This window comes from Galeopterus variegatus, unplaced genomic scaffold, assembly GCF_000696425.1.
Source record: "Galeopterus variegatus unplaced genomic scaffold, G_variegatus-3.0.2 Scaffold3423, whole genome shotgun sequence".
NCBI lineage: Eukaryota > Metazoa > Chordata > Mammalia > Dermoptera > Cynocephalidae > Galeopterus > Galeopterus variegatus.
The window spans coordinates 34,420-43,458 of NW_007729534.1; the positions used below are offsets into that span (position 1 = coordinate 34,420).

At 47.1% G+C, this 9,039-nt stretch overlaps 1 pseudogene; it reads left to right on the forward strand.

The window, feature by feature from the left end:
• The first annotated feature begins 3,234 nt into the window (after positions 1–3,234).
• LOC103600703 lies at positions 3,235–5,078 on the forward strand (annotated as a pseudogene).
• Positions 5,079–9,039: the final 3,961 nt, after the last annotated feature.

Consider the following 9,039-nt stretch of genomic DNA (forward strand, 5'->3'; position numbering starts at 1 on the left):
CGGCGGCCTCCGAGCTCGGGCGGGCGGGGAGGGGCTCCGAGCGGCGGGGCGGAGCCCGGAGCGGGGGCGGGGCGGTTACGTGCTCGCCGAGGCCGCCTGCGCCATTTTGGGTGAGGGCGCGCGCCAGGCCTGGGCAGCCCCGCCCGGGCAGACGCTTCCCCGAGGGACCTCGGGGATCCAGAGGCGAGGGCCTTGGTGGACAGGGACCCTCATCCCCAGTGCTAGCTTCGAAATGCGGAGGTCCCCTGGGCCGCCCCCCACCCAGGACCGGGGCCCCCGCCAGCCCTGCCGGGTCCGCCCGCGCGGTCGCCGCCCTGCCCACCCGGGACTGCTCCCAGCGAGGGTGGCCGAGCCAGGGCCGCAGGCCAGAGCGGAACCCCTGAAATGGCTGGGGTGCCCCGTTTCTTCAAGGAGCACCTGCACTCGCTCTCCTCTGGCGGACAGCGGGCAGGCCCAGGCAGAGCCTCTCCCATGCCTAGTGGCGTCAGTTCTGCGGGGACCCTGTCCCAGGGATTCGGCCACAGCCTTGACCCCAGGCCTCTGGGCCTGACCCCCACCCCGGGCCGGCTTCCTCTTGGCATTGTGGACACATAAAGATGCGGGGAGAGAAGGCTTCAGGGTCCCAGTGACCTGGCCTGGAAACAATTGTTCATGCAAGTACTCACTGTTTTTTTCTTTTCTTTTTCTTTGATTTCATGCTCACCAAAGCAACCTTCCACTAATGGACCTTGGTGCTGAGGANATTTTTTCTTTGATTTCATGCTCACCAAAGCAACCTTCCACTAATGGACCTTGGTGCTGAGGAGTCCCAGGATAGTAAAATAAATATATTCTTGTTGAGGATATTGACATTAATGAGGTAGAAATAAAACACATGTATTTTGCAGGACCAAAGCCTGTAGTTGAGGAGGCCAGAACCTCTAGCTTAGGTGGCAAAGCCCAACCCTTCAGAAAAACACACAGAAATGCTGAGATCAAGAAAGACCAGAAAACTTTCACAGGACTAAAGCCTTTGATGTAGATAAGAGAACTGAAGCATAGAGAAAATTAACTGCTCTGGGGGCAGTTTCCCTTGGTGCAGCTAAACCTAAATGCTGGGAAAGTATGTGAGCAAAAATCTTCAAGGATATTCTGCTAGTTAGCACTTGGGGGACTTTCCACATCTTGCCCTGAGCTGTTTCTTTGAGTTTCCTGGAGAGTTAGGTGCTTTGGTGATTATCTCATTGTTTCTTTTTGTACATCATGTAGTTTAGTTTTACGACTCCTTTTGATGGTTAATTGTTTGAACTATTTTAGGTTACACCTGCTTTAATGAAGATTGTCACATAGCCAGTTTATGTTTTCACTATGATTGATTAACCACCTGTTTCTCTTCTGTAACTTTTTTGTCATTACAATAAAAACTGAAGCCAAAACTGACTCAGGGCTGTGCCTGGGCTCTCCTTTCTTGAAGGAGTTTTCCCTGGGTGCAGTCCCTTCAGGCTACTCATTGCTCTGAATACCTGGGCCCTGAGTAATCATTTGCTTCTCCATCACTCTGTGAGAGGTAACACATTCTGGGAACTGACAAGGTCTAAATGCTTTTTCCCAAATATTTACAATGTAGAAATAAGAGAAAGTAGGGTGCAAGAGTATATACCATACTGATGGTGGTGGTAGGGTCTGGGGTGCCCAATAGTTGGCCTGAACCCACCATGTCCTCTTACCAGGTACTTGACTCTGCCACAGGAAAGAATTCAAGGGCAGAGTCACAGGAGAAAGTGAGAACAGGTTTAATAAAATAGGTAAGAAATACAGGTTCCACAGAGTGCAGCATAGCTCCAGAATCTGAGCAGGGCCCATGCCAAGTTTAACACAAAAGTAAGTTCAGTACAGACATCAAGTCTAACGTAAAAGCAAGAAAAACATACTTAAAGTTCAGTAGAGAGCACAGACTGGCTCAAGACAATGAGCAGCTTTTTGCTGAAAGTTTGATACAAAGTAGAGTATACACAAGGCCCTCCCGTGGCTCACTCGGGAGAGTGCGGTGCTGATAACACCAAGGCCACGGGTTCGGATCCTATATAGGGATGGCCGGTTTGCTCACTGGCTGAGCGTGGTGCTGACAACACCAAGCCAAGGGTTGAGATCCCCTTACCGGTCATCTTAAAAAAAAAAAAAAACAAAGTAGGGTATACACACCTCAGCCAGCAGAAGTTCAGGTTACCTCCAGGAGAGAGAGCGACAATCCTGCCTTCTGCTGTGATTCGTCATTTATAGTTTCTCTATCACTTATGGGGGTGGTTCCCAAGTTGTGTAGCATTAGTCTTGCATATGCTCAGTTGGTCTCTTCTTGGAGCATGTTCATTGGTCAAATCCAGTCATATTCAAGAATATTCTGTGCTCTCTACCATCTTTAGTGGAAGATCATTCAACCACAAGGGTTATATAACCCTTCTCTACTGAGCATGCCCAGCCACTGGATTTGCATAAGCCAGCCCCTTGAGCTCTCATTTTCCCTTTGGTACTGAAAATAGGTCTAACTAGCAACAGTAACTTTCCTCTAGGGGAGGATCCAGAGGAGGGGCCTGAGACCTTGCAGAGTGGCTGGAAACCCAGAGATGTGTCCCAAAACCTGAGCCCAGGGCAACTGAGCACCTCTTATATCAGTATGATCCTAATATTGTGAAAATTGTATCCACACAGGTACATATTTGTAGGGTCTTCAAAGATCTGAGGACAGTGGGGCTAGGTGGTCAGCTCAGTAGTTTAGAGTGTGATGCTGATAACACAAGGTCCAGGGTTCAATCCTGGTCCGGCTAGCTGCCAAAAAAAAAAAAAGAATCCTTCCATGAACTGTTTTTTGTTTTGGTGGCTGGCTGGTATAGGGATTGAACCCTGGACCTTGGTGTTTATCAGCACCACAACTCTAAACAACTGAGCTAACTGGCCACCCCCAGTTGTCTTTTCAATCCATTTTTCTGTTAACGTTTTGAAAGACCCACATAAAGATACAGTCAACACTCCTTATCCTTGGGTTCCGTGGGATAAAAAATGTTCGGAGAAAGGAAAAAAAATGAAAAATAACAATACAACAATAAAAAAATACAAATAAAAATACAGTATAATAATTATTTACATAGCATTTACATTGTATTAGGTATTATAAGTAATGTAGAAATGATTTAAAGTTACAGGGGAGGAGGAGCATAGATTATATGCAAATACTACTAGTTTTATATAAGGGACTTGAGCATGGAGGATTTTGGTGTCTGCCAGGAGTACTGGAGCAAATCTCCCCCTTCCTCACGGATACTGAGGGAGGACTGGGTAAATACAGGTGAGGTGTTATTTTTGGTGTTATAGATTATTTCCATTTTGTTCTTCATATTTTTCTGCTTTTTCCAAGTTTTCTATAATGAAAATATGTTATTTTTATAATCAGAATCAAACCAATCAGGGCTTTTAAAGAACAGAAAGCAGTCCCATTGACTGTTCAGTGCAATGTCCCCAGCCGTGAAGCAGTTTGGTACAGGTTGCTGGGAGCCAAGCCACCAAATGCCTGCAGCAATGAAAACCTCGACAAATTGATATGTCTTTGGATGACATCATCAAACTGAATTGAAAGGAAGGAAAGAAGAAGAATTTTCCAAGGCTAAACAGAAGACTCCAGCAAAGTGGTACCTGGCAGTTCAGGCTGAGTAATGTGGGGAATCCAACAGAATTCTGGTTTTGGTAAGAGCAGTGCCTGGAAAGAGATGTCCTTATGGGGTTATCACTAGCCGTGCAGCTAGGAAAGCACCTCAAATTTGAAAAGGAATTAGTCCTATGAATCGTCCACCTCTAAGTGACAAGAATATAGAACGATATTTTCCAGTGTTAGAAAAACAAAGGCTAACTGGTTAGCTTGGTTAGAGTGTGATGCTGACAACACCAAGGTCCAGCGTTCGGATCTCCATAGTGCCAGCTGCCAAAAAAAAAAAAAAAAGGGGGGGGGGGGGGGGGCAAATCTTCTGAGACAAAATGAAGTGCAGAGGAAACCAGTTGCAGTTGTCAAGAAATTGTAACCAGTTAAACAAACAAAAAATACCTTTCCAGCTAATTTTACCAGGAGTGGAAATAAAGCAACCAGAAAGACACTCATCAGGAAAGTTTTATTTCTTGAAGAGGCCTGAAGGTTCAGGCCCTGTTGAACACAGATCAGTTGCTGGATGATGTGTTACCAAGTGAACCCAGCAATGGCAGACTTCCACCCCAAACGAAGGAACGTGGACTGTATCTACTGACAATCCTGGAGCAGTACGGTGCCAGTAACTCAGAAACCATGATTAATTTGTACTGCTGCACCTCATTCTTGACAAAGTAGGAGCAATCTGATGTAAAGAAAGTTCCTAAAGATGTCCCCCTACAATTTGACTTATAACAGACAAGGATGGTTTTGAATGAGCAGTTTGGGATACTGAAGGAACAAAGAGCCACTCTCATGTTCAACAAAGCTGCTTTGTAACCCTGGGGTGGATCCAATGTCAGAAAGGGCTTTTGATGATGACTCTGTTTGAAAGTTGAATTGCTTGAAGAACTCGTCACAGAAATTCGAGAAACTTTACTTCAAAATATTCACAAGGCTAAATAACTCTTTATTTTTGAAGTTTGTCTTTTAAAACATTTGTAAAAGTATGCCCTGAAAGAATACAGAGATTTACCTATTTGTTCTTAAAAGATTTCATGGTCAGCCCAGACAGAACGGTTCTCTGTGTGACTTCTTTGGTTCCTCGTGAAGCAGAAGGGTTACCAATTCCCCAAGATGTCCCCTCTCCACCTCACAGAAGCTAGTGGAAGGAAACCGCGATTGGTTCAGCAACACAGAGGCTTTATTCCATGATCAGAGAATGGAGAGGTGCCAGCCTGTGCTCTGGCAAGCCATGCTCTCCCCGAAGTGTGGTTAGGCGTGGGTTTCTAGAGCTAAGTTGGATAAGTGTCTCTGGTACAGGTGCGACAATTGTCCATCTCTCCTTGCACTGACACTGCTGGTTGCCTTGGCAACAGGTATCCCACACATCCCACTCTTTGTTCCCTCTAGGCAAACACAGCTAACCCCCAGCTAATGGCTGCTTTGGTGACTGTTTGCTCTCTCTTTACAGCGATTTGGGTATCTGACCTTCGTTCCCCGTAGGCAAACACAGCTTAAAGGGAAAAAATTAGCACTTTGGCATTCCTTTATAGTTTTACTGTGGGGTATCCTGGTGACAAAAGGAAGACAGAAAAATAGAAATAGGTTATTTTTATGATATTTAGGATCTCATTAGCTTTGCCCATTTTTCAGACTTTGCCATGGTAGATCTTGCTCTTCAGAGCAACGGGCTCACTGCCCGATGCGTGCAGAAACCCAAACTGTGACGCCGACTTTTGTGAGAAGCAAGAGCTTTATAGTGTGGCCGGCCAGCAGGGAGACAAGAGGCAGGACTCAAACTTGTCTCCCCAATCCAGATTTAGGTCTGGGCACAGGTTGGTATGTAGAAGCATTGGGGGAGCAGGTTTTGATTGGGCCGGCTCTAAGTCTGGCCATGTACCATTTACAGTGAGTATAGAATGGTGGGTTTCAGCACTGAACTGCCTGGGCAATGGACCCCTCGCTTCTGAAAGGGCTCCGGAGTTTCAGGTTCCATGGGGAGGATCTGTGGTTCCAGGTGTTCTTTGGCGGTCAAGGCTGCATGACTCTGCTCCATCAGCAAGAAAGCGGAAGCAATGGTTAAACAATAGGCATGGTCTGAGTGTGTCTCAGGGTCACATGAGTAGGTTTCTTTGTTGCTGTCGCTTACCCTTTTTTTTGTGTGTGTGGTTGGCAGGTATGGGGAACCGAACATTTGACCTTGCTGTTACAAGGCTGAGCTCTGACCAACTGAGCTAACCGCCAGCCCTTATTCTTCAATTGTAGTAAGTGCAGTTGCCTTTCCTTCATTAAAGATATATATATATTTTTTTCCTTTTTGTCTTTTTTCGTGACCAGCAACGGATCGCAACCCTCAGTGTTGCACCCGTACCAGGCCAGGACCGGCAACGGAATTGCAACCCTCGGTGTTGTGTCCGCACCTCGCTCAGCCAGTGAGCGGGAACCAGTCTGTATTAGCAACGGATCGCAACCCTCAGTGTTGCACCCATACCAGGCCAGGACTGGCAACGGAATTGCAACCCTCGGTGTTGCGTCCGCACCTCGCTCAGCCAGTGAGCGGGAACCAGTCTGTATGTGGGATCCGAACCCTCGGCGGGAGCACAGCCACACTCCCAAGCGGCGGCGCACTGTAGCAGTGCACCACCGGGCCGGCCCCATTAAAGATATTTTCTAAAACTTTATTATAATTCCAGCTTTGGGTTTTAAGATTTATAGGAATATGTGGAATTTGGTTCATTTTTCAGGTAGTGTTATGTTAATCCCCCAGACATGTATGTGTATGTATGTGTGTGTATATATATATATATATATTTTTTTTTTGGCAGCTGATACATTTAAATTTTTAGTGCTGAAAATGCGTGTTTACAAAGGTCACATTGAAGTTTTTATACATTTTCTTTGGACAAAGACTTTATTCATGGTCAGGCTTAACAGGCTAGCACCCCAATAAGGGACTGTTCATTTTTTTTTTTAATCACTTGGGCTCTGCCAGCTGTCCTGAAGATAAGAGGGCTGGTTAGTCCTTGAGACCGGCTGGCCTTTGGAATGTGTGTCTAGTTCTGCTTTGACCTCTAAAAAGCTGCTTCACTTAAAATACCTTTAGATATGTTTTCCTCATTTTTAGTAAGTTCTTGCAGGAACAATTTGTGCCGGTTAAGTTAAAGTTATACTGTGCAGGCTAAAGTTATACAGGTAACAGTGTAGGTTAAAGTTACATTTCAGGCAACAGTGCAGGTTAAAGTTACATTTTTCTTTATAACAGGCCCAAGTGCAAATTTGTCTTTAGAATTGACCAACAAGAGGGCCGGCCCCATGGCTCACTCGGGAGAGTGTGGCCATGGTAGTGCCAAGGCCACGGGTTCGGATCCTATATAGGGATGGCCGGTGTGCTCACTGGCTGAGCGTGGTGCGGATGACACCGAGAGGGTTGCGATCCCCTTACCGGTCAGAAAAAAAAAGAAAGAAAGAATTGACCAACAAGGAAGGATGTGCCGTAGTCGACCAATGCAAATTGAACAAGCTTGTATTGTTCGTGTACATGAGAGGACCTCGGTGAGGACTTGTGCAGGAAGTTAGGTGGGAATCTTGGCTGTGAAAGACGACCCTTTCCCTTGTTGGGGAGACCTGCTTTGGAGCTATCCTGTGTTCTCCTTACTTGCAAGTAATAAAGCCTTTTCCTCCTCCTCTGGTCTTGGCAGTTGTGCACTCTCTGAGGGGCAGACCCCTGTAGTCCGGTAATATTTCCACCACTCCATGTACTCCAAATTCACTCCTCTGCCAGACTGAAGCTCTGCTTCTTCCCTGCCCTATTTTCCTGAATCTAGCTGTCACCCCAGGCTGTTCAGCCCTGAAGCTGTTCTTCAACCAGCAGCCTGGCTCAGCTTGGGGCACCACTGCATGGCTTTTCTTCTGAAGCTTCTACAACCCTATCGTCCTCCCCATTTTCTCTTCCTTACTTGCTGCCACCACCCGCCTCACCCCGGGAGGATCTCCTCCTCCTGTGGCCACGGCTGACCTGGCAGTGTCTGTCTGGGCTGATGCTAAACATAGGTGCATGAGCTCTTTCCATTCTGAGCGTGCATCTGCCAGTCACTCTGTGGAAGATGAAAAGCGGAAGCCAACCCAATGGACCTGGAGAGTTACTCATTTCCAGCCCTCGTGGTGCTGTCCATCCTTTCTGCTTTTATTTTTGAGCCTTTCCTCCAAATATCTGACTTGCCTGAATTAGTCCCCAGGACTAAAGAGGTGTCCCCCTTGCCTCAAGCAAACAGTTTGAAAGTCTGAAGCAGCCTTGAGGGGCTAGTTTCTCCCTGACCTGGAGTAAACCCCCAGAGCATTTCCTCCTATCTGCAAATTGCTAGCATTTTTCCTCTTCATCCTAGTTTATGTGAATGAGGCAATGGACACAGTAATGTCCTGGGGCTGGCCAGTTATCTCACTTGGGTGGGTGTGGTGCTGGTAAAACCAAGGTCACGGATTTGGATCCCCACATCGGTCAGCCACAAAACAAAACCAAAAACAACTCAGTAATGTCCTAATAAGCCCCCTGGTGAGACTGGAGCTTCCCAATCTGCCCTCCACCTCACTTATGGGGTGGGACAGAGGAGCAGGATAAGCTGAGCACGACTCGGAGGCGAGGACTACGGAAAGGGGGAGAAAATGGGGGAGGGCAAACCCCTGTGGACCATTCCTCAGTGGTCACCTCCCAGACAAATGTGAGCTCTCTGCAGAGGCAGATTAACCCTGAAGCTAAAAGTTTAAGCTTTAGGGTCCTCCACTTGTCAGAGCCCCTTCTAAGGCCCTAAGAGAGGTGCTAGCATTTGTTCATGTGGCGTAGCAGATGTATCTGGTGCCCGTGTCTGTGCCCCCACTGCCTGTGATTGCAGCCAAAGCCACGATGACCAATTTCCTGTGGTCTCAGGCTCATCGCCTGCTGGCAGTGCCCCACCCCAAGCATGCTCTATTGCTAAATCCTGCTTCTCTGGGGTTGAGAAGAGGGCTTGAAACAGATATTAGTAGCCTGGAGACAGCCTCATCCAGAGGGAGACAGGAGCCACTGGACGAGAGGTTCCGCTTCTCCCCCTCCAGACAGGCAAGTCACACTGTGCTGGTCAAGGTGTGACCTTGATAATGCACCCTGATACTAGGTTTTCCTCCTTCTCTGTTGTCTTAGTGTGTTTAGGCTGCTACAATAAAAATACCTGTGTGGGTAATTTATACACAGTACAAATTTATTGTTCACAGTTCTGGAGGCTGGGAAGTCCAAGATCAAGGTGCTGACAGATTTGTTGTCTGGTGTGGACCATTCCTCATCAGTGGCACCTTCCAGTGTGTCCTCTCATGGGGAAGAGGCAAACAGGGTCTTTTACAAGGGTACTTCAAAAGTTCAT